The sequence below is a fragment of the Lissotriton helveticus genome, chromosome 10 (assembly GCF_964261635.1).
Source record: "Lissotriton helveticus chromosome 10, aLisHel1.1, whole genome shotgun sequence".
Taxonomy (NCBI): domain Eukaryota; kingdom Metazoa; phylum Chordata; class Amphibia; order Caudata; family Salamandridae; genus Lissotriton; species Lissotriton helveticus.
The window spans coordinates 521052234-521077918 of record NC_136071.1 but is presented as its reverse complement, the minus strand read 5'-3'; positions in this window follow the sequence as shown (position 1 = coordinate 521077918).

Genomic DNA, 25685 nt, shown 5'->3' with positions numbered 1-25685 from the left:
AGTGCAGGGTGCATAGGGAGTGCAGGGTGCAGAGTGCATAGGGAGTGCAGAGTGCATAGGGAGTGCAGAGTGCATAGGGGTGCATAGGGAGTGCAGAGTGCATAGGGAGTGCAGGGAGTGCAGAGTGCATAGGGAGTGCAGGGTGCATAGGGAGTGCAGGGTGCATAGGGAGTGCAGGGTGCATAGGGAGTGCAGGGTGCATAGGGAGTGCAGGGTGCATAGGGAGTGCAGAGTGCATAGGGAGTGCATAGGGAGTGCAGAGTGCATAGGGAGTGCAGGGTGCATAGGGAGTGCATAGGGAGTGCAGAGTGCATAGGGAGTGCAGAGTGCATAGGGAGTGCAGAGTGCATAGGGAGTGCAGAGTGCATAGGGAGTGCATAGGGAGTGTGGAGTGCATAGGGAGTGCAGAGTGCATAGGGAGTGCATAGGGAGTGCATAGGGAGTGCAGAGTGCATAGGGAGTGCAGAGTGCATAGGGAGTGCAGAATGCATAGGGAGTGCATAGGGAGTGCAGAGTGCATAGGGAGTGCAGAGTGCATAGGGAGTGCATAGGGAGGTCAGAGTGCATAGGGAGTTCAGAGTGCAGAGTGCATAGGGAGTGCAGAGTGCAGAGTGCATAGGGAGTGCAGAGTGCATAGGGAGTGCAGAGTGCATAGGGAGTGCAGAGTGCACAGGGAGTGCAGAGTGCATAGGGGGTGCATAGGGGGTGCAGAGTGCATAGGGGGTGCAGAGTGCATAGGGGGTGCAGAGTGCATAGGGAGTGCAGAGTGCATAGGGAGTGCAGAGTGCATAGGGAGTGCATAGGGAGTGCAGAGTGCATAGGGAGTGCAGAGTGCATAGGGAGTGCATAGGGAGTGCAGAGTGCATAGGGAGTGCATCGTGCATAGGGAGTGCAGAGTGCATAGGGAGTGCAGGGTGCATAGGGAGTGCAGGGTGCATAGGGAGTGCAGAGTGCATAGGGAGTGCAGAGTGCATAGGGAGTGCAGAGTGCATAGGGAGTGCAGAGTGCATAGGGAGTGCATAGGGAGTGCAGAGTGCATAGGGAGTGCATAGGGAGTGCAGAGTGCATAGGGAGTGCAGAGTGCATAGGGAGTGCAGAGTGCATAGGGAGTTCAGAGTGCATAGGGAGTTCAGAGTGCATAGGGAGTGCATAGGGAGTGTGTTAGACGGGGACCCTGAGGGTCGGCCGGATACTGAGGGAGAGATCCCCGAGGGGGACCGTCTCCGGCGATCGTACAGACAAGTACCTCCCGCCCCACAAACAGGCACCACACCAAGTCGAGTTCAAGGCTTTATATAAGGTTCTTAAGGCAAGGATATCAGCGATACAGGATATCTCGGACCCGGGGGTCCTCTCCCTTCTAGTCTCTGTAGGGAAAGGGGGTAGCGGGACAGTCTTGGTACCGGATCGGTACAGGTAGTGGTAAGAGGCGAGCTCACAATCCTCGAGCTGGAGTGTCTGTGGATCGGGCCGCGGCAGCGCCAGCAGGCCAAGATGGTAGTCTCAAAAGGCAGAGGGCCGCGGCAGCGCCAGCAGGCCAAGATGGTTTCACGAGGCAGAGGGCCGCGGCAGCGCCAGCAGGCCAAGATGGTTTCACGAGGCAGAGGGCCGCGGCAGCGCCAGCAGGCCAAGACGATGGTTTCACGAGGCAGAGGGCCGCGGCAGCGCCAGCAGGCCAAGACGATGGTTTCACGAGGCAGAGGGCCGCGGCAGCGCCAGCAGGCCAAGACGATGGTTTCACGAGGCAGAGGGCCGCGGCAGCGCCAGCAGGCCAAGATGATGGTTTCACGAGGCAGAGGGCCGCGGCAGCGCCAGCAGGCCAAGATGGTATCACGAGGCAGAGGGCCGCGGCAGCGCCAGCAGGCCAAGATGGTATCACGAGGCAGAGGGCCGCGGCAGCGCCAGCAGGCCAAGATGGTATCACGAGGCAGAGGGCCGCGGCAGCGCCAGCAGGCCAGTCACGGATGAGTTCTTCTCGGGTCTCTCGACTCCAGGATACAACTGCTTTCCTGGTCTGGCCCTGCCCCAGTTATAGGTCTGCTCCCCTTTGATGTCCGGACCCTCGCGCCTGGGGGCCGGGAGGTCCGGGATGAGAGAGTCCAGACACCCAGCAGGGGGGTGGAGCCAGCGCCCAGGGCGGCCTGGGGTGATCGACACCTGGCGGAGGAGAGCCGTTGACGATTCCTTCTCCCATTGACTCGCCAAGTGGTCACTCTGCCTCCTGGAAGGAGGTTGGGGCCTCGATGTCGGGGCCGGCCGGGCCCGGGGTTAGGGTCGAGTTGAGGCCACGCGGCCTCGTGCTGCAGTGCCCCAAGATGGCGGCCGGGTCGATGTCGTGGGGTAGATGGTGACCCGGGCCAGCTGGGTCCGGAGCTGGTGTCTTGTAGTGGAGGGATTGCAGGGTACTTCGGGTGGTCGTTTGGGGACTCTGGCTGGGGATGCAGGGAGAGCCAGGGTCCTGGTCCCATTGCGGGAAGGGGGGACAGCTCGAACATGCGGCCTGTCCAACATGCGTCCCCCCCAGCTGAAGGCGGGGAGAGTCAGCCATCTTCCTGGGGACTCTCCTCGCTGAGGCGGAAAAAGCGTGACAGGCCGTCGGCGTTGGCGTGGTCCTGGCCTGGACGATGTTCCACCGTGAAGTCCATCCCCTGCAGGGAGATGGACCAGCGCAACAGCTTCGGGTTCTCCCCCCGCATTTGCATCAGCCATTGCAGGGGTCGGTGGTCTGTTTGCACCCGGAAGTGGGTGCCGAAGAGGTATGGCCGGAGCTTCTTGAGTGCCCAGACTACGGCGAAGGCCTCCCTCTCAATGGTGCTCCAGCGCTGTTCTCGGGGCAAGAGGCGTCTGCTGATGAAGACCACCGGATGGTCGACCCCTTCGGCGTTGAGTTGGGAGAGGACGGCCCCCACACCATGATCGGAGGCGTCCGTCTGCACAATGAATTCCCGGCTGTAGTCGGGAGCCTGGAGCACGGGGGCCGTGCACATGGCGGTCTTTAGCTTCTCGAAGGCTGATTGGCAGTCCGGGGTCCAGTTGACGGTTTTGGGGCTCTTTTTGGAGGTGAGCTCTGTGAGGGGCCCCACGATGCTGCCATAGTCCTTCACGAACCGCCGGTAGTATCTGGTGAGCCCCAGGAAGGCCCGGACCTCCGTTTGGCTCGTAGGGGGTTGCCAGGCCTGGATGGCAGCAATCTTGAGTTGGAGAGGGGCCACCAGCCCGCTTCCCACTTGGTGTCCCAGGTAGGTCACGGACCCTTGGCCAACTTGGCACTTGCTGGCCTTGATGGTGAGCCCGGCTTGCTGGAGGGCGTGTAGAACCTCCCGCAGGTGGCGGAGGTGGTCGGTCCACTGGTGGCTGTACACAGCAATGTCGTCCAGGTAGGCGGCGCTGAAGTCTTCCAGGCCCGCCAGTACCTGGTTTACCAGCCGTTGGAACGTTGCCGGGGCGTTTTTCATGCCGAAGGGCATGACTTTAAAGTGGTAGTGCCCGTCTGGGGTAGAGAAGGCGGATCGTTCTTGGGCCCTAGGGGTGAGGCCGATCTGCCAGTAGCCCGCTGTTAGGTCGAAGATGCTCAGGTAGCGGGCGGCCCCCATCCGGTCAATTAGCTCGTCTGCCCGGGGGATGGGATGAGCGTCGGTCCGGGTAACTGCATTCAGCCCTCGATAGTCCACGCAGAACCGGAGCTCAGGGGCAACGCCCGGGGCAGCTGCCTTGGGAACCAGGACGACTGGGCTCGCCCAGGGACTGTCTGAGGGTTCGATCACCCCTAGGGTCAGCATCTTGGACACCTCGGTCTGGATGCAGGCTCGTACCCGGTCTGGTACGCGGTATGCTCGGTGTCGAATAGGAGGGCTGTCCCCGGTGTCCACATCGTGGAGGCACCAGGGGGTGACTCCGGGGGTGAGGGAGAACAGGGAGGCGAACTGCCTCAGGAGCGTTTGGCAGTCTTGGCGTTGCTCCGGGGACAGGGCCTCGGAGAGCTGGACCCCTTCCACTGAGCCATCCTGCTCGAGGGCCCTCAGTAAGTCCGGAAGGGGTTCGGAGTCTTCTTCTGTCCCAGCATCGGTAGCCATCAGGAGGCTGAGTTCGGATCGCACAAAATGGGGTTTGAGCCTGTTGGCATGGAGGACCCGTAGGGGGTTCCGGGCAGTCTCCATGTCGATTAAATAGGTGACGGGCCCCTTGCGTTCGATTACCTTGAAGGGCCCGGACCATCTGTCTTGGAGGGCACAGGGCTCAACCGGGGACATCACCCAGACCTGTTGTCCAGGTTCGAACTCAATGGAGGACGTGTGCTGATCGTACCACCTCTTCATGTCCTCCTGACTGGCCTCGAGGGGCGGTGTCTCGGAACCGCCGGGTCTGGTTGCGGAGAGCCAGGAGATACCGGTAGATGTCCGGGGGAGTTTTCTGGGGAGGCTGCTCCCAACCTTCCTTGACTAGGCTGAGGGGGCCCGGACGGGGTGCCCGTACAGTAGTTCAAAGGGGCTGAAGCCGAGGGACTTCTGCGGGACCTCCCGATAGGCAAACAGGAGGCATGGCAGCAGTACGTCCCACTGGCGTCGAAGGGGTTCTTCTAGACCCATAATCATCCCCTTGAGGGTGCGGTTGAATCTCTCGACCAGTCCGTTTCCTTGCGGGTGATAGGGGGTCGTGAATTTGTAGGTGACCCCGCATTGCTGCCAGAGGGACTTCATATATCTGGAGATAAAGTTTGTGCCCCTGTCACTGACGACCTCCCGGGGGAACCCCACCCGGGAGAAGATCCCCATCAGGGCCCGGCCCACCACGGGGGCCGTCACAGTCCGAAGAGGGATGGCCTCGGGATAGCGGGTGGCGTGGTCTACCAGGACCAGGATGAACCGGTGTCCTTGGGCTGTTCGAGGGTCGAGGGGCCCCACAATGTCTATTCCCACTCGTTCAAACGGGGTGGTGACGACAGGAAAGGGTTGTAATGGTGCTTTGATTTTTCGGCCACTTTTTCCGCTGGCCTGGCAGGTGGGGCAGGCCTTGCAGTGGTTGGTGACATCCTTCCGCATGTGGGGCCAGAAAAAATGGGTCACCAGGCGGTCGTAGGTTTTATCCTGCCCCAGGTGTCCGGCAAGGGGGACATCGTGGGCTAAGTTCAGGAGGAAGTTTCGGAAGCGAAGGGGCACCACCAGCACCCGACTGGCCCCTAGTTCTGCAATTTTCTGCTCGCTGTAGAGCAGGTCTTGGTCCCAGTAGATCCAGTGGGCCCCCGAGGTATCCCCGGTGCTCTGGGCCAGGGCTTGCTGCCGGAGTCCTTCGAGAGAAGGACAGGTTTTTTGCTCGGCCCGGAATTGTTCCTGCGTGGGGCCTCCCTCCTGCCGCCATTGTGCCAGGTCAGGGACGTCCCGAAGCTGGTCGGGTCCTTCTTCGGTTTGGGTCAAGGGAATGGCTTCTGGGGCGGCCTCCTCTGGGATGAGCGCGGGAGGAGGTTCTGGCCACTCGGGCTCTTCTGGGCTGGGGACCGCGCGGGCGGTCATGGACCGGGTCGTGACGCAGACCCATTCGGGGAGGCCAAGCATCCCCAGGTGCTCCCTCCGTTCGACAGCTGCCCAGGGAGAGCTTTCAAGGTCGTTTCCTAGGAGGCAGTCCACGGGGGCATCATCGCGGACAGTTACTTTTAACATCCCTGTTACTCCTCCCCACTCGAAGGGGACGCAGGCCATGTGGCATAGGCTTTCGGAGTTGTCGGCTGATCGCACAGGGCAAAGAATGTTCGGCAAGATTTGGTCTGGAGTGACGAGGTGGCGTCGGACCGCCGTTACACTGGCCCCGGTGTCGCGGAGGGCTTCCGCCCGGCGGCCATTAATGTTGACCCATTGACCGTACTTCTGTGTGTTGGCGGGAAGGGGGGCCCGCGGAATCATGTCTCTCTCCCCTAAGCAGACCAGTGCCATGGCGGCGGGTGCCCATTCAGAGGGATCGGTCTCGTACTCCTCTTGGTCTTCCGGGATTATTTCTTCCCCTAGGGCCGCCGCTGCAACTTGGCGGGGAGTAGTGTTCGGATTCTTTGGGCAGTTGGGATCACTGGCGTAGTGGCCGGGTCGCTGGCACCTGTGGCACGTAATGTTGGCCCGGAAACCGGCCCGGACGGCAGGGCTTCCCCGGCCAACCGGGGCCGAGGGGTTTCTGGGGGGTGACGAGGGGCCGGGGTCTCTCCCCCGACCCTGACTTCCTCCTCCCCCTCGGGGGCGATACGATCTGGATACTTCGCTGGGTGTGCTCCGGCCAACTCGGGTGTTTTCCCACCGGTCGGCTTCGGCGGCGAGTTGTCGAGGGTCGGTTAGCTTGCTGTCCAGGAGGTGTTGCCGGAGCTCCACGAAGCAGTTGTTCGACAGGTGTTCCCATACGATAAGGTCAAAGAGTTGTTCGTAGGTGGTTACTTTGTTGCCCTTGATCCACCCCTCGAAGGCTCGGCTAAAAAAGTTCACGTACTCCACCCAAGTTGTACCCGGAATCCGTTTGCAGTCGCGGAACCGTTGGCGGTACATCTCAGGTGTGAGCCCGTATCGAGTGAGGAGGGCGGCCTTCATGTGGTCGTAGGAGGTCATCAGCTGGTCCGGGAGTTGCAGCAGGGCGTCCCGCCCTTCGTTGACAAACCTCCCCCATAATCCGGCTCCCCAATCGCTTCGGGGAATCCGGTGGGAGGTCATTGCCACCTCATAGGCTTTAAACCACTGCTGGATATCATCGTTCTTGTGGTATTCCCGGATGACATCTTTGGGGATGTGAACCTTGGGTTCGGTCGAGGCAGACGGGGTCGGTCGTTCGGGGAGCCCGAGGTCTTTATTCTGTTTCTGGATCTCCAGTGCTTTGAGATTGCGCTCATGTTCGTACTCTAGTCTCTTTTCCTCTAGCTCCCTCTGTCTTTGCTTGTCTTCCCGCTCTTCCCTGAGCCGTAAGTGTTCCAGGGTTATTTTTTGTTCTGCCAGCTTGAGTTCCCCATCCAAGCGAAGTCGGGCAAGTTCTAATTCGTGGAGTCTGGTTTTTTCTCTTTCTCGGATCTCTTCCAGGGAGAGATCCGCTCTTTCTTTAGTTGGTGCGGGGCTCGTTTCGGTTGTTTGTGTTCGGGGTACGGCCGTACCCGTTTCCGCCCAAGCTTCTAGGGCTCGTTTGAAGTCTTCCTTTGTGCTAAGACCTGTGGTTGGAAGTCCAAGCTCTATGCAATATTGCTTCAGTTCCCGGTGGTTGTAGTCTTCCAATTTTTCCATCTGAAATTTTTCCGTTGTTCCGCTCTCTATTGACATGGTTGTTGTGTGTGGTGGGGCGAGTGACTTTCTGTACGATTATGCGTAGGTTCGGATCCCGTCGCTGGCCACCAATGTTAGACGGGGACCCTGAGGGTCGGCCGGATACTGAGGGAGAGATCCCCGAGGGGGACCGTCTCCGGCGATCGTACAGACAAGTACCTCCCGCCCCACAAACAGGCACCACACCAAGTCGAGTTCAAGGCTTTATATAAGGTTCTTAAGGCAAGGATATCAGCGATACAGGATATCTCGGACCCGGGGGTCCTCTCACTTCTAGTCTCTGTAGGGAAAGGGGGTAGCGGGACAGTCTTGGTACCGGATCGGTACAGGTAGTGGTAAGAGGCGAGCTCACAATCCTCGAGCTGGAGTGTCTGTGGATCGGGTCGCGGCAGCGCCAGCAGGCCAAGATGGTAGTCTCAAAAGGCAGAGGGCCGCGGCAGCGCCAGCAGGCCAAGATGGTTTCACGAGGCAGAGGGCCGCGGCAGCGCCAGCAGGCCAAGATGGTTTCACGAGGCAGAGGGCCGCGGCAGCGCCAGCAGGCCAAGACGATGGTTTCACGAGGCAGAGGGCCGCGGCAGCGCCAGCAGGCCAAGACGATGGTTTCACGAGGCAGAGGGCCGCGGCAGCGCCAGCAGGCCAAGACGATGGTTTCACGAGGCAGAGGGCCGCGGCAGCGCCAGCAGGCCAAGATGATGGTTTCACGAGGCAGAGGGCCGCGGCAGCGCCAGCAGGCCAAGATGGTATCACGAGGCAGAGGGCCGCGGCAGCGCCAGCAGGCCAAGATGGTATCACGAGGCAGAGGGCCGCGGCAGCGCCAGCAGGCCAAGATGGTATCACGAGGCAGAGGGCCGCGGCAGCGCCAGCAGGCCAGTCACGGATGAGTTCTTCTCGGGTCTCTCGACTCCAGGATACAACTGCTTTCCTGGTCTGGCCCTGCCCCAGTTATAGGTCTGGTCCCCTTTGATGTCCGGACCCTCGCGCCTGGGGGCCGGGAGGTCCGGGATGAGAGAGTCCAGACACCCAGCAGGGGGGTGGAGCCAGCGCCCAGGGCGGCCTGGGGTGATCGACACCTGGCGGAGGAGAGCCGTTGACGATTCCTTCTCCCATTGACTCGCCAAGTGGTCACTCTGCCTCCTGGAAGGAGGTTGGGGCCTCGATGTCGGGGCCGGCCGGGCCCGGGGTTAGGGTCGAGTTGAGGCCACGCGGCCTCGTGCTGCAGTGCCCCAAGATGGCGGCCGGGTCGATGTCGTGGGGTAGATGGTGACCCGGGCCAGCTGGGTCCGGAGCTGGTGTCTTGTAGTGGAGGGATTGCAGGGTACTTCGGGTGGTCGTTTGGGGACTCTGGCTGGGGATGCAGGGAGAGCCAGGGTCCTGGTCCCATTGCGGGAAGGGGGGACAGCTCGAACATGCGGCCTGTCCAACAGAGTGCATAGGGAGTGCAGAGTGCATAGGGAGTGCAGAGTGCATAGGGAGTGAAGAGTGCATAGGGAGTGCAGAGTGCATAGGGAGTGCATAGGGAGTGCAGAGTGCATAGGGAGTGCAGAGTGCATAGGGAGTGCAGAGTGCATAGGGAGTGCAGAGTGCATAGGGAGTGCAGAGTGCATAGGGAGTGCATAGGGAGTGCGGAGTGCATAGGGAGTGCAGAGTGCATAGGGAGTGCAGGGTGCATAGGGAGTGCAGGGTGCATAGGGAGTGCAGAGTGCATAGGGAGTGCAGAGTGCATAGGGAGTGCAGAGTGCATAGGGAGTGCAGAGTGCATAGGGAGTGCATAGGGAGTGCAGAGTGCATAGGGAGTGCAGAGTGCATAGGGAGTGCATAGGGAGTGCAGAGTGCATAGGGAGTGCAGAGTGCATAGGGAGTGCAGAGTGCATAGGGAGTTCAGAGTGCATAGGGAGTTCAGAGTGCATAGGGAGTGCATAGGGAGTGCATAGGGAGTGCAGAGTGCATAGGGAGTGCAGAGTGCATAGGGAGTGAAGAGTGCATAGGGAGTGCAGAGTGCATAGGGAGTGCATAGGGAGTGCAGAGGTCATAGGGAGTGCAGAGTGCATAGGGAGTGCAGAGTGCATAGGGAGTGCAGAGTGCATAGGGAGTGCATAGGGAGTGCAGAGTGCATAGGGAGTGCAGAGTGCATAGGGAGTGCAGAGTGCATAGGGAGTGCAGAGTGCATAGGGAGTGCAGAGTGCATAGGGAGTGCAGAGTGCATAGGGAGTGCAGGGTGCATAGGGAGTGCAGGGTGCATATGAAGTGCAGGGTGCATAGGGAGTGCAGGGTGCATAGGGAGTGCAGGGTGCATAGGGTGTGCAGGGTGCAGAGTGCATAGGGAGTGCAGAGTGCATAGGGAGTGCAGAGTGCATAGGGAGTGCAGGGAGTGCAGAGTGCATAGGGAGTGCAGGGTGCATAGGGAGTGCAGGGTGCATAGGGAGTGCAGGGTGCATAGGGAGTGCAGGGTGCATAGGGAGTGCAGGGTGCATAGGGAGTGCAGGGTGCATAGGGAGTGCAGAGTGCATAGGGAGTGCATAGGGAGTGCAGAGTGCATAGGGAGTGCAGGGTGCATAGGGAGTGCATAGGGAGTGCAGAGTGCATAGGGAGTGCAGAGTGCATAGGGAGTGCAGAGTGCATAGGGAGTGCAGAGTGCATAGGGAGTGCATAGGGAGTGTGGAGTGCATAGGGAGTGCAGAGTGCATAGGGAGTGCATAGGGAGTGCAGAGTGCATAGGGAGTGCAGAGTGCATAGGGAGTGCAGAATGCATAGGGAGTGCATAGGGAGTGCAGAGTGCATAGGGAGTGCAGAGTGCATAGGAAGTGCATAGGGAGGTCAGAGTGCATAGGGAGTTCAGAGTGCAGAGTGCATAGGGAGTGCAGAGTGCAGAGTGCATAGGGAGTGCAGAGTGCATAGGGAGTGCAGAGTGCATAGGGAGTTCAGAGTGCACAGGGAGTGCAGAGTGCATAGGGGGTGCATAGGGGGTGCAGAGTGCATAGGGGGTGCAGAGTGCATAGGGGGTGCAGAGTGCATAGGGAGTGCAGAGTGCATAGGGAGTGCAGAGTGCTTAGGGAGTGCATAGGGAGTGCAGAGTGCATAGGGAGTGCAGAGTGCATAGGGAGTGCATAGGGAGTGCAGAGTGCATAGGGAGTGCAGAGTGCATAGGGAGTGCATAGGGAGGTCAGAGTGCATAGGGAGTTCAGAGTGCAGAGTGCATAGGGAGTGCAGAGTGCAGAGTGCATAGGGAGTGCAGAGTGCATAGGGAGTGCAGAGTGCATAGGGAGTGCAGAGTGCACAGGGAGTGCAGAGTGCATAGGGGGTGCATAGGGGGTGCAGAGTGCATAGGGGGTGCAGAGTGCATAGGGGGTGCAGAGTGCATAGGGAGTGCAGAGTGCATAGGGAGTGCAGAGTGCATAGGGAGTGCATAGGGAGTGCAGAGTGCATAGGGAGTGCAGAGTGCATAGGGAGTGCATAGGGAGTGCAGAGTGCATAGGGAGTGCATCGTGCATAGGGAGTGCAGAGTGCATAGGGAGTGCAGGGTGCATAGGGAGTGCAGGGTGCATAGGGAGTGCAGAATGCATAGGGAGTGCAGAGTGCATAGGGAGTGCAGAGTGCATAGGGAGTGCAGAGTGCATAGGGAGTGCATAGGGAGTGCAGAGTGCATAGGGAGTGCAGAGTGCATAGGGAGTGCATAGAGAGTGCAGAGTGCATAGGGAGTGCAGAGTGCATAGGGAGGGCAGAGTGCATAGGGAGTTCAGAGTGCATAGGGAGTTCAGAGTGCATAGGGAGTGCATAGGGAGTGCATAGGGAGTGCAGAGTGCATAGGGAGTGCAGAGTGCATAGGGAGTGAAGAGTGCATAGGGAGTGCAGAGTGCATAGGGAGTGCAGAGGGAGTGCAGAGTGCATAGGGAGTGCAGAGTGCATAGGGAGTGCAGAGTGCATAGGGAGTGCATAGGGAGTGCAGAGTGCATAGGGAGTGCAGAGTGCATAGGGAGTGCAGAGTGCATAGGGAGTGCAGAGTGCATAGGGAGTGCAGAGTGCATAGGGAGTGCATAGGGAGTGCGGAGTGCATAGGGAGTGCAGAGTGCATAGGGAGTGCATAGGGAGTGCAGAGTGCATAGGGAGTGCAGAGTGCATAGGGAGTGCAGAGTGCATAGGGAGTGCAGAGTGCATAGGGAGTGCAGAGTGCATAGGGAGTGCAGGGTGCATAGGGAGTGCAGGGTGCATAGGAAGTGCAGGGTGCATAGGGAGTGCAGGGTGCATAGGGAGTGCAGGGTGCAGAGTGCATAGGGAGTGCAGAGTGCATAGGGAGTGCAGAGTGCATAGGGGTGCATAGGGAGTGCAGAGTGCATAGGGAGTGCAGGGAGTGCAGAGTGCATAGGGAGTGCAGGGTGCATAGGGAGTGCAGGGTGCATAGGGAGTGCAGGGTGCATAGGGAGTGCAGGGTGCATAGGGAGTGCAGGGTGCATAGGGAGTGCAGAGTGCATAGGGAGTGCATAGGGAGTGCAGAGTGCATAGGGAGTGCAGGGTGCATAGGGAGTGCATAGGGAGTGCAGAGTGCATAGGGAGTGCAGAGTGCATAGGGATGGCAGAGTGCATAGGGAGTGCAGAGTGCATAGGGAGTGCATAGGGAGTGTGGAGTGCATAGGGAGTGCAGAGTGCATAGGGAGTGCATAGGGAGTGCAGAGTGCATAGGGAGTGCAGAGTGCATAGGGAGTGCAGAGTGCATAGGGAGTGCAGAATGCATAGGGAGTGCATAGGGAGTGCAGAGTGCATAGGGAGTGCAGAGTGCATAGGGAGTGCATAGGGAGGTCAGAGTGCATAGGGAGTTCAGAGTGCAGAGTGCATAGGGAGTGCAGAGTGCAGAGTGCATAGGGAGTGCAGAGTGCATAGGGAGTGCAGAGTGCATAGGGAGTGCAGAGTGCACAGGGAGTGCAGAGTGCATAGGGGGTGCATAGGGGGTGCAGAGTGCATAGGGGGTGCAGAGTGCATAGGGGGTGCAGAGTGCATAGGGAGTGCAGAGTGCATAGGGAGTGCATAGGGAGTGCAGAGTGCATAGGGAGTGCAGAGTGCATAGGGAGTGCATAGGGAGTGCAGAGTGCATAGGGAGTGCATCGTGCATAGGGAGTGCAGAGTGCATAGGGAGTGCAGGGTGCATAGGGAGTGCAGGGTGCATAGGGAGTGCAGAGTGCATAGGGAGTGCAGAGTGCATAGGGAGTGCAGAGTGCATAGGGAGTGCAGAGTGCATAGGGAGTGCATAGGGAGTGCAGAGTGCATAGGGAGTGCAGAGTGCATAGGGAGTGCATAGGGAGTGCAGAGTGCATAGGGAGTGCAGAGTGCATAGGGAGTGCAGAGTGCATAGGGAGTTCAGAGTGCATAGGGAGTTCAGAGTGCATAGGGAGTGCATAGGGAGTGCATAGGGAGTGCAGAGTGCATAGGGAGTGCAGAGTGCATAGGGAGTGAAGAGTGCATAGGGAGTGCAGAGTGCATAGGGAGTGCATAGGGAGTGCAGAGTGCATAGGGAGTGCAGAGTGCATAGGGAGTGCAGAGTGCATAGGGAGTGCAGAGTGCATAGGGAGTGCAGAGTGCATAGGGAGTGCATAGGGAGTGCGGAGTGCATAGGGAGTGCAGAGTGCATAGGGAGTGCAGGGTGCATAGGGAGTGCAGGGTGCATAGGGAGTGCAGAGTGCATAGGGAGTGCAGAGTGCATAGGGAGTGCAGAGTGCATAGGGAGTTCAGAGTGCATAGGGAGTGCATAGGGAGTGCAGAGTGCATAGGGAGTGCAGAGTGCATAGGGAGTGCATAGGGAGTGCAGAGTGCATAGGGAGTGCAGAGTGCATAGGGAGTGCAGAGTGCATAGGGAGTTCAGAGTGCATAGGGAGTTCAGAGTGCATAGGGAGTGCATAGGGAGTGCATAGGGAGTGCAGAGTGCATAGGGAGTGCAGAGTGCATAGGGAGTGAAGAGTGCATAGGGAGTGCAGAGTGCATAGGGAGTGCATAGGGAGTGCAGAGGTCATAGGGAGTGCAGAGTGCATAGGGAGTGCAGAGTGCATAGGGAGTGCAGAGTGCATAGGGAGTGCATAGGGAGTGCAGAGTGCATAGGGAGTGCAGAGTGCATAGGGAGTGCAGGGAGTGCAGAGTGCATAGGGAGTGCAGGGTGCATAGGGAGTGCAGGGTGCATAGGGAGTGCAGGGTGCATAGGGAGTGCAGGGTGCATAGGGAGTGCAGGGTGCATAGGGAGTGCAGGGTGCATAGGGAGTGCAGAGTGCATAGGGAGTGCATAGGGAGTGCAGAGTGCATAGGGAGTGCAGGGTGCATAGGGAGTGCATAGGGAGTGCAGAGTGCATAGGGAGTGCAGAGTGCATAGGGAGTGCAGAGTGCATAGGGAGTGCAGAGTGCATAGGGAGTGCATAGGGAGTGTGGAGTGCATAGGGAGTGCAGAGTGCATAGGGAGTGCATAGGGAGTGCAGAGTGCATAGGGAGTGCAGAGTGCATAGGGAGTGCAGAATGCATAGGGAGTGCATAGGGAGTGCAGAGTGCATAGGGAGTGCAGAGTGCATAGGAAGTGCATAGGGAGGTCAGAGTGCATAGGGAGTTCAGAGTGCAGAGTGCATAGGGAGTGCAGAGTGCAGAGTGCATAGGGAGTGCAGAGTGCATAGGGAGTGCAGAGTGCATAGGGAGTTCAGAGTGCACAGGGAGTGCAGAGTGCATAGGGGGTGCATAGGGGGTGCAGAGTGCATAGGGGGTGCAGAGTGCATAGGGGGTGCAGAGTGCATAGGGAGTGCAGAGTGCATAGGGAGTGCAGAGTGCTTAGGGAGTGCATAGGGAGTGCAGAGTGCATAGGGAGTGCAGAGTGCATAGGGAGTGCATAGGGAGTGCAGAGTGCATAGGGAGTGCAGAGTGCATAGGGAGTGCATAGGGAGGTCAGAGTGCATAGGGAGTTCAGAGTGCAGAGTGCATAGGGAGTGCAGAGTGCAGAGTGCATAGGGAGTGCAGAGTGCATAGGGAGTGCAGAGTGCATAGGGAGTGCAGAGTGCACAGGGAGTGCAGAGTGCATAGGGGGTGCATAGGGGGTGCAGAGTGCATAGGGGGTGCAGAGTGCATAGGGGGTGCAGAGTGCATAGGGAGTGCAGAGTGCATAGGGAGTGCAGAGTGCATAGGGAGTGCATAGGGAGTGCAGAGTGCATAGGGAGTGCAGAGTGCATAGGGAGTGCATAGGGAGTGCAGAGTGCATAGGGAGTGCATCGTGCATAGGGAGTGCAGAGTGCATAGGGAGTGCAGGGTGCATAGGGAGTGCAGGGTGCATAGGGAGTGCAGAATGCATAGGGAGTGCAGAGTGCATAGGGAGTGCAGAGTGCATAGGGAGTGCAGAGTGCATAGGGAGTGCATAGGGAGTGCAGAGTGCATAGGGAGTGCAGAGTGCATAGGGAGTGCATAGAGAGTGCAGAGTGCATAGGGAGTGCAGAGTGCATAGGGAGGGCAGAGTGCATAGGGAGTTCAGAGTGCATAGGGAGTTCAGAGTGCATAGGGAGTGCATAGGGAGTGCATAGGGAGTGCAGAGTGCATAGGGAGTGCAGAGTGCATAGGGAGTGAAGAGTGCATAGGGAGTGCAGAGTGCATAGGGAGTGCAGAGGGAGTGCAGAGTGCATAGGGAGTGCAGAGTGCATAGGGAGTGCAGAGTGCATAGGGAGTGCATAGGGAGTGCAGAGTGCATAGGGAGTGCAGAGTGCATAGGGAGTGCAGAGTGCATAGGGAGTGCAGAGTGCATAGGGAGTGCAGAGTGCATAGGGAGTGCATAGGGAGTGCGGAGTGCATAGGGAGTGCAGAGTGCATAGGGAGTGCATAGGGAGTGCAGAGTGCATAGGGAGTGCAGAGTGCATAGGGAGTGCAGAGTGCATAGGGAGTGCAGAGTGCATAGGGAGTGCAGAGTGCATAGGGAGTGCAGGGTGCATAGGGAGTGCAGGGTGCATAGGAAGTGCAGGGTGCATAGGGAGTGCAGGGTGCATAGGGAGTGCAGGGTGCAGAGTGCATAGGGAGTGCAGAGTGCATAGGGAGTGCAGAGTGCATAGGGGTGCATAGGGAGTGCAGAGTGCATAGGGAGTGCAGGGAGTGCAGAGTGCATAGGGAGTGCAGGGTGCATAGGGAGTGCAGGGTGCATAGGGAGTGCAGGGTGCATAGGGAGTGCAGGGTGCATAGGGAGTGCAGGGTGCATAGGGAGTGCAGAGTGCATAGGGAGTGCATAGGGAGTGCAGAGTGCATAGGGAGTGCAGGGTGCATAGGGAGTGCATAGGGAGTGCAGAGTGCATAGGGAGTGCAGAGTGCATAGGGATGGCAGAGTGCATAGGGAGTGCAGAGTGCATAGGGAGTGCATAGGGAGTGTGGAGTGCATAGGGAGTGCAGAGTGCATAGGGAGTGCATAGGGAGTGCAGAGTGCATAGGGAGTGCAGAGTGCATAGGGAGTGCAGAGTGCATAGGGAGTGCAGAATGCATAGGGAGTGCATAGGGAGTGCAGAGTGCATAGGGAGTGCAGAGTGCATAGGGAGTGCATAGGGAGGTCAGAGTGCATAGGGAGTTCAGAGTGCAGAGTGCATAGGGAGTGCAGAGTGCAGAGTGCATAGGGAGTGCAGAGTGCATAGGGAGTGCAGAGTGCATAGGGAGTGCAGAGTGCACAGGGAGTGCAGAGTGCATAGGGGGTGCATAGGGGGTGCAGAGTGCATAGGGGGTGCAGAGTGCATAGGGGGTGCAGAGTGCATAGGGAGTGCAGAGTGCATAGGGAGTGCATAGGGAGTGCAGAGTGCATAGGGAGTGCAGAGTGCATAGGGAGTGCATAGGGAGTGCAGAGTGCATAGGGAGTGCATCGTGCATAGGGAGTGCAGAGTGCATAGGGAGTGCAGGGTGCATAGGGAGTGCAGGGTGCATAGGGAGTGCAGAGTGCATAGGGAGTGCAGAGTGCATAGGGAGTGCAGAGTGCATAGGGAGTGCAGAGTGCATAGGGAGTGCATAGGGAGTGCAGAGTGCATAGGGAGTGCAGAGTGCATAGGGAGTGCATAGGGAGTGCAGAGTGCATAGGGAGTGCAGAGTGCATAGGGAGTGCAGAGTGCATAGGGAGTTCAGAGTGCATAGGGAGTTCAGAGTGCATAGGGAGTGCATAGGGAGTGCATAGGGAGTGCAGAGTGCATAGGGAGTGCAGAGTGCATAGGGAGTGAAGAGTGCATAGGGAGTGCAGAGTGCATAGGGAGTGCATAGGGAGTGCAGAGTGCATAGGGAGTGCAGAGTGCATAGGGAGTGCAGAGTGCATAGGGAGTGCAGAGTGCATAGGGAGTGCAGAGTGCATAGGGAGTGCATAGGGAGTGCGGAGTGCATAGGGAGTGCAGAGTGCATAGGGAGTGCAGGGTGCATAGGGAGTGCAGGGTGCATAGGGAGTGCAGAGTGCATAGGGAGTGCAGAGTGCATAGGGAGTGCAGAGTGCATAGGGAGTTCAGAGTGCATAGGGAGTGCATAGGGAGTGCAGAGTGCATAGGGAGTGCAGAGTGCATAGGGAGTGCATAGGGAGTGCAGAGTGCATAGGGAGTGCAGAGTGCATAGGGAGTGCAGAGTGCATAGGGAGTTCAGAGTGCATAGGGAGTTCAGAGTGCATAGGGAGTGCATAGGGAGTGCATAGGGAGTGCAGAGTGCATAGGGAGTGCAGAGTGCATAGGGAGTGAAGAGTGCATAGGGAGTGCAGAGTGCATAGGGAGTGCATAGGGAGTGCAGAGGTCATAGGGAGTGCAGAGTGCATAGGGAGTGCAGAGTGCATAGGGAGTGCAGAGTGCATAGGGAGTGCATAGGGAGTGCAGAGTGCATAGGGAGTGCAGAGTGCATAGGGAGTGCAGAGTGCATAGGGAGTGCAGAGTGCATAGGGAGTGCAGAGTGCATAGGGAGTGCAGAGTGCATAGGGAGTGCAGGGTGCATAGGGAGTGCAGGGTGCATAGGAAGTGCAGGGTGCATAGGGAGTGCAGGGTGCATAGGGAGTGCAGGGTGCATAGGGAGTGCAGGGTGCAGAGTGCATAGGGAGTGCAGAGTGCATAGGGAGTGCAGAGTGCATAGGGGTGCATAGGGAGTGCAGAGTGCATAGGGAGTGCAGAGTGCATAGGGAGTGCATAGGGAGTGCAGAGTGCATAGGGAGTGCATCGTGCATAGGGAGTGCAGAGTGCATAGGGAGTGCAGGGTGCATAGGGAGTGCAGGGTGCATAGGGAGTGCAGAATGCATAGGGAGTGCAGAGTGCATAGGGAGTGCAGAGTGCATAGGGAGTGCAGAGTGCATAGGGAGTGCAGAGTGCATAGGGAGTGCAGGGTGCATAGGGAGTGCAGGGTGCATAGGAAGTGCAGGGTGCATAGGGAGTGCAGGGTGCATAGGGAGTGCAGGGTGCATAGGGAGTGCAGGGTGCAGAGTGCATAGGGAGTGCAGAGTGCATAGGGAGTGCAGAGTGCATAGGGGTGCATAGGGAGTGCAGAGTGCATAGGGAGTGCAGGGAGTGCAGAGTGCATAGGGAGTGCAGGGTGCATAGGGAGTGCAGGGTGCATGTTGGACAGGCCACATGAAGGGCTCGCTCCCTCCCCGCAGGACAGGGGCCGGGCCACCGTCAGCACCATTGCCCGGCCCAGCCGCCATCTTGGACACGGCACCACGCGGCCGTGCGGCCTCAGCCCGACCCCAACCCTGGGCCTGGCCAGGCCCCGACATCCCGGCACCACCCTCCACCCAGGAGGTGAACGGCCCACTTGGCAGGTCAATGGGAGTACGAAGTGTCGATGGCTCTCCCCCGCCAGGTGCCGAGCACCCCCAGCCTCCTCGGGCGCTGGCTCCACCCCCCTGCTGGGTGTCTGGACTCCCTCATCCCGGACCTCCCGACCTCCAAGAGCGAGGGTCCGGACATCAAAGGGCGCCAGACCTATAACTAAGGCAGCCCCAGGACAGGAAGGCAGTTGTATCCTGGAGTCGAGAGACACCGCGACGAACTCATCCTTGACGGACTGTTGGCGCTGCCACAGCCCTGCCTTGTGAACTATTGTCCTGCCTGCTGGCGCTGCCGCGGCCCTCTGCAACCTTCATCCTCGTGGGACCTGCTGGCGCTGCCGCGGCCCTCTACAACCCTCATTCTCGTGGGACCTGCTGGCGCTGCCGCGGCCCGTTGTAACCTTCATCCTCGTGGGACCTGCTGGCGCTGCCGCGGCCCTCTACAACCCTCATCCTCGTGGGACCTGCTGGCGCTGCCGCGGCCCGTTGCAACCTGCATTCTCGTGGGACCTGCTGGCGCTGCCGCGGCCCGTTGTAACCTTCATCCTTGTTGGGACCTGCTGGCGCTGCCGCGGCCCGTGCCACCTACGACCTCTTCGGGACCTGCCGGCGCTGCCGCGGTCTGACCCCTCCGAACACCGAGCTCGAGGATTGTGAGCTATCACCGTTACACACCCGTACCCGTGGGTACCAAGACTGTCCCGCTACCCCCTTCCCTTGCTAGAGACTAGAATTGAGAGGATCATCGTGTCCTGACCGCCCTGTATCGTACCACTCTACGACCCGAAGTGCCTATAAAAGGTGTTACCATAAGCTTTGTGTGGTGTCCATCTGTGGGGGGGAAGTTACCTGTCTGTGCGATCACTGTGCTCGGCCGACCCTCCAGGTCCCCGTCTAACATTGGTGGCTAGCGGCGCGATCCGAACCAACGCGTACCGTACAGACAGTAACTCACCCTACAACTAAAACCACAATGACGACCAAAGAGAGCGGATCGGCGGAGAAGTTCCAGATGGAAAAGCTGGAAGAATACAACCACCGAGAGCTCAAGCAATTTTGCATGGACTTAGGCATTGCTACCACCGGGCTAAGCACAAAAGAAGACTTCAAAAACGCCCTAGAGGCCTGGACAGAGACAAATACCGCAACCCCCCGGGACCCCGCAGCCCCGGAAGTCAACACCACCCGGACGGAGGAACGGAGAACAGGCCCCTCCCATGAAGAGATCCAAGAGCGGGAAAAAAATAGATTACACGAGTTAGACTTGGCACGACTCAGATTAGACGGAGAATTGAAACTGGCGGAGCAAAAAATAAACTTAGAACACTTACGGCTCAGAGAAGAGCGAGAGGAAAAACAGAGACAGAGAGACCTCGAAGAAAAAAGACTGGCATACGAGCACGAGTGCAAACTAGCGGAGATCGAAATGCGCAAACTGAACAAAAACCTAGGGGTGCCCGAGCAACCGCACTCCCCGGGTCCTACCGAGCAGAAGGTCCACATCCCCAAGGATGTGGTCCGAGAATATCACCGGAACGACGACATACAGCAGTGGTTCAAGGCCTATGAGATTGCCATGACCGCCCACAGGGTCGCTCGAAGTGACTGGGGAGCCGGTCTATGGGGGAGATTCGTCAACGAGGGTCGTGATGCCCTGCTGCAGCTTCCGGACCATCAAATGACGTCCTATGACCACATGAAGGCCGCCCTCCTCAATCGATATGGACTTACACCCGAAATGTACCGCCAGAGGTTCCGCAACTGCACCAGGATCCCAGGTACGACGTGGTTGGAATACGTGAACTATTTCAGCCGAGCCTTCGAAGGGTGGATCAAGGGTAACAACATAACCACTTACGAACAACTCTTCAATCTCATTGTGTGGGAGCACCTCTCCAACAACTGCTTTGTCGAGCTCAGGCAGCACCTCCTCGACAGTAAATTGACTGAACCCCGGCAGCTCGCCACCGAGGCTGACCGGTGGGAGAGCACCCGAGTGGCCCGGAGTGGGCCGAATGAGCAGAACAGAACCAACCAAGGTCACCATCGTCCCCGAGGAGGAGGAGGAGGCCCGGGCCGGGGCAGAGACGCCGCCCCGGCCGCACCCACTAACGCCACCCCGGCCCCAGCAGGCCGGGGAAACCCCCCGGTGCGCCCGGGGTTCCGAGCTAACGTGACGTGTCATCGATGCCAGCGAGTCGGCCACTATGCCAGTGACCCGACCTGCCCGAAGAACCAGGCCCCCGGGCCCCGCCAGATGGCGGCCGCCGCCCTGGGAGAAGAACAAGTCTCCGAAGACACGGAGACCTATGAGTCGGAGCAGTTCGAGTGGGAACCCGCCGCCATGACCCTGGCATGCCTAGGAGGAAGAGACATGGTCCCGCGGACTCCCCTGCCCGCCAACACTCGGAAGTACAGCCAATGGGTGAGCATCAATGGGCGCAAGGCCGAGGCCCTGCGTGACACCGGGGCCAGTGTGACGGCCGTCCGCTGTCACCTGGTGACCCCAGAACAAATCCTACCAAACGTACTTTGCCCCGTCCGATCGGCAGATAACTCGGAGAGCCTGTGTCGGATGGCCTGCGTCCCCTTCGAATGGGGAGGAGTGTCCGGCATGCTGAAAGTAACTGTCCGTGACGATGCCCCCGTAGACTGCCTCCTGGGGAACGATCTCGAGAGCTCCCCGTGGGCCGCTGTGGAAAGAAGAGAGCATCTGGGGATGTTGGGTCTCCCGGACTGGGCGTGCGTAACCACCCGGTCCATGGCCACCCGCACCATCCCTAGACCAGAAGAACAAGAATGGGCAGCACCGCCGCCCTCGATCATTCCAGAAGAAGACTTCCTCCAGACCGACCACCCGGACCCCACCCCAGAGGGGTCCACACAGCCCCCCGAGCTTCCCGACCTGGCTCAGTGGCGTCAAGAAGGGGGGCCCACCCAGGAACAATTCCGGCAGGAGCAAAAGACCTGCCCCTCTCTCGAGGGATTGCGACAGCAAGCGCTCGCCCAGAGCCAAGGAGACACCACCGGGGCCCACTGGGTTTATTGGGACAATGATCTCTTGTACAGCGAACAGAAAATCGCAGAACTGGGGGCCGGGCGAGTGCTGGTGGTGCCCCTCCACTTCAGAGACTTCCTGTTGAACCTAGCCCACGATGTCCCCCTGGCCGGGCACCTGGGCCAAGACAAGACCTACCACCGCCTGGTGACTCACTTTTTTTGGCCCAAAATGAGAAATGACGTATCCAACCATTGCCGGTCCTGCCCGACCTGCCAGGCCAGTGGGAAGAGCGGCCGCAAACTCAAGGCACCCCTACAACCATTCCCCGTGGTGACCACCCCGTTCGAAAGGGTGGGAATAGACATTGTGGGGCCCCTGGACCCCCGAACAGCACAGGGACATCGCTTCATCCTGGTCCTGGTGGATCACGCTACCCGCTATCCTGAAGCGGTCCCCCTTCGTACGATAACAGCCCCAGTAGTGGGTCGAGCCTTGATGGGGATCTTCTCTAGAGTGGGCTTCCCCCGGGAAGTCGTCAGCGACAGGGGTACGAACTTTATCTCAAAATACATGAAGTCCCTCTGGCAACAGTGTGGGGTCACCTACCGATTCACGACCCCCTATCACCCTCAAGGGAACGGACTGGTTGAGCGATTCAACCGCACGCTCAAAGGGATGATCGGGGGGTTGGAAGAGCCCCTCCGTCGCCAGTGGGATGTGCTACTACCGTGCCTTCTCTTTGCCTACCGAGAAGTCCCCCAGAAGTCCCTCGGCTTCAGCCCTTTCGAACTCTTGTATGGACACCCGGTGCGAGGCCCGCTCAGCCTAGTCAAAGAAGGCTGGGAAATGCCCCCTCTAAAGAACACTCCAGATGTTTTCAAGTACCTCCTAACCCTCCGCAACCAGACCAGAAGGTTCAGAGAGATGGCAAAAGCAAACCTGGAGGCCAGTCAGGAGGACATGAAAAGGTGGTACGATCAAAATGCATCCTCCATCGAATTTGAACCCGGCCAACAAGTGTGGGTAATGTCTCCTACCGAACCATGCGCCCTGCAAGACAAATGGACGGGGCCCTTCAAAGTAATCGAGCGCAAGAGCCCTGTCACCTATCTCATCGATATGGAATCTTCCCGAAACCCTCTCCGGGTCCTCCACGCTAATAGACTGAAACCCCACTTTGTACGCTCCGAACTCAGTCTCCTGATGGCAACCGACAATGGAACCGAGGAGGACTCCGAACCCCTTCCTGACCTCCTACGGTCACGGGAGAAGGACGGCTCCGTGGACGGGGTCCGACTCTCGGAGGCCCTCACCCTGGAACAGCGCCAAGACTGCCGAGTCCTCCTGCTCCAGTTCTCCACCCTGTTCTCCCTCACCCCAGGGGTCTCCCCCTGGTGCTTACACGACGTGGACACTGGAGACAGTCCCCCTATCCGCCATCGGGCCTACCGCGTACCAGATCGGGTACGGGCCTGCATCCAAGAGGAGGTGGCCAAGATGCTCACGCTCGGGGTCATCGAGCCCTCAGACAGCCCCTGGGCCAGCCCAGTGGTACTGGTCCCCAAAGCGGCCGCCCCCGGCGCCACGCCGGAGCTCCGGTTCTGCGTCGACTACCGGGGCTTGAATGCGGTCACCAGAACAGACGCACACCCCATCCCCCGAGCAGATGAACTAATCGACCGCATGGGAGCTGCCCGCTACCTCAGCATCTTCGACCTGACAGCGGGCTACTGGCAGATCGGTCTCACACCCCGGGCCCAAGAACGATCGGCATTCTCTACCCCTGATGGCCACTATAACTTCAAGGTCATGCCATTCGGCATGAAGAATGCGCCAGCAACCTTTCAGCGGCTAGTAAACCAGGTCCTGGCAGGACTCGAAGGATTCAGCGCCGCCTACCTGGACGATATCGCTGTGTACAGCCACCACTGGTCCGACCACCTCCACCACCTCCGAGAGGTGCTACAGGCCCTCCAACGAGCTGGCCTCACGATCAAGGCCAGCAAATGCCAAATTGGCCAAGGGTCCGTGACCTATCTCGGGCACCAGGTGGGAAGCGGTCTGGTGGCCCCGCTGCAACTCAAGATCCCTGCCATCCAGTCGTGGCAGTCCCCCATCACCCAGACCGAGGTCCGCGCCTTCCTGGGACTCACAGGCTACTACCGACGGTTCGTGAGGGACTATGGCAGCATCGTAGGGCCCCTCACGGAACTCACCTCTAAAAACCAACCCAAGGAGGTCAACTGGACCCCAGACTGTCAAGCGGCCTTCGAGAAGCTGAAGGCCGCCATGTGCTCCGCCCCGGTGCTCCAGGCCCCCGACTACAGCCGGGAATTTATCGTCCAAACAGATGCCTCCGACCACGGCGTTGGGGCAGTCCTTTCCCAGCTGAACCCCGAAGGACTTGACCAGCCAGTGGCTTTCATCAGCAGACGGCTCCTGGCCCGAGAACGACGCTGGAGCACCATCGAGAGGGAGGCCTTCGCCGTGGTGTGGGCCCTCAAAAAGCTCCGGCCTTACCTCTTCGGCACCCACTTCCGGGTCCAGACCGATCATCGACCCCTGCAATGGCTCATGCAGATGCGGGGGGAAAACCCGAAACTACTACGTTGGTCCATCTCCCTGCAGGGGATGGACTTCACTGTGGAACATCGACCCGGCCAAGACCACGCCAACGCGGATGGCCTGTCCCGCTTTTTCCGCCTCGACGAGGAAAGTCCCCAAGAAGATGGGTGACTCTCCCCGCCTTCAGCTGGGGGGGACGCATGTTGGACAGGCCACATGAAGGGCTCGCTCCCTCCCCGCAGGACAGGGGCCGGGCCACCGTCAGCACCATTGCCCGGCCCAGCCGCCATCTTGGACACGGCACCACGCGGCCGTGCGGCCTCAGCCCGACCCCAACCCTGGGCCTGGCCAGGCCCCGACATCCCGGCACCACCCTCCACCCAGGAGGTGAACGGCCCACTTGGCAGGTCAATGGGAGTACGAAGTGTCGATGGCTCTCCCCCGCCAGGTGCCGAGCACCCCCAGCCTCCTCGGGCGCTGGCTCCACCCCCCTGCTGGGTGTCTGGACTCCCTCATCCCGGACCTCCCGACCTCCAAGAGCGAGGGTCCGGACATCAAAGGGCGCCAGACCTATAACTAAGGCAGCCCCAGGACAGGAAGGCAGTTGTATCCTGGAGTCGAGAGACACCGCGACGAACTCATCCTTGACGGACTGTTGGCGCTGCCACAGCCCTGCCTTGTGAACTATTGTCCTGCCTGCTGGCGCTGCCGCGGCCCTCTGCAACCTTCATCCTCGTGGGACCTGCTGGCGCTGCCGCGGCCCTCTACAACCCTCATTCTCGTGGGACCTGCTGGCGCTGCCGCGGCCCGTTGTAACCTTCATCCTCGTGGGACCTGCTGGCGCTGCCGCGGCCCTCTACAACCCTCATCCTCGTGGGACCTGCTGGCGCTGCCGCGGCCCGTTGCAACCTGCATTCTCGTGGGACCTGCTGGCGCTGCCGCGGCCCGTTGTAACCTTCATCCTTGTTGGGACCTGCTGGCGCTGCCGCGGCCCGTGCCACCTACGACCTCTTCGGGACCTGCCGGCGCTGCCGCGGTCTGACCCCTCCGAACACCGAGCTCGAGGATTGTGAGCTATCACCGTTACACACCCGTACCCGTGGGTACCAAGACTGTCCCGCTACCCCCTTCCCTTGCTAGAGACTAGAATTGAGAGGATCATCGTGTCCTGACCGCCCTGTATTGTACCACTCTACGACCCGAAGTGCCTATAAAAGGTGTTACCATAAGCTTTGTGTGGTGTCCATCTGTGGGGGGGAAGTTACCTGTCTGTGCGATCACTGTGCTCGGCCGACCCTCCAGGTCCCCGTCTAACAGTGCATAGGGAGTGCAGGGTGCATAGGGAGTTCAGAGTGCATAGGGAGTTCAGAGTGCATAGGGAGTGCATAGGGAGTGCATAGGGAGTGCAGAGTGCATAGGGAGTGCAGAGTGCATAGGGAGTGAAGAGTGCATAGGGAGTGCAGAGTGCATAGGGAGTGCATAGGGAGTGCAGAGGTCATAGGGAGTGCAGAGTGCATAGGGAGTGCAGAGTGCATAGGGAGTGCAGAGTGCATAGGGAGTGCATAGGGAGTGCAGAGTGCATAGGGAGTGCAGAGTGCATAGGGAGTGCAGAGTGCATAGGGAGTGCAGAGTGCATAGGGAGTGCAGAGTGCATAGGGAGTGCAGAGTGCATAGGGAGTGCAGGGTGCATAGGGAGTGCAGGGTGCATAGGAAGTGCAGGGTGCATAGGGAGTGCAGGGTGCATAGGGAGTGCAGGGTGCATAGGGAGTGCAGGGTGCAGAGTGCATAGGGAGTGCAGAGTGCATAGGGAGTGCAGAGTGCATAGGGGTGCATAGGGAGTGCAGAGTGCATAGGGAGTGCAGGGAGTGCAGAGTGCATAGGGAGTGCAGGGTGCATAGGGAGTGCAGGGTGCATAGGGAGTGCAGGGTGCATAGGGAGTGCAGGGTGCATAGGGAGTGCAGGGTGCATAGGGAGTGCAGGGTGCATAGGGAGTGCAGAGTGCATAGGGAGTGCATAGGGAGTGCAGAGTGCATAGGGAGTGCAGGGTGCATAGGGAGTGCATAGGGAGTGCAGAGTGCATAGGGAG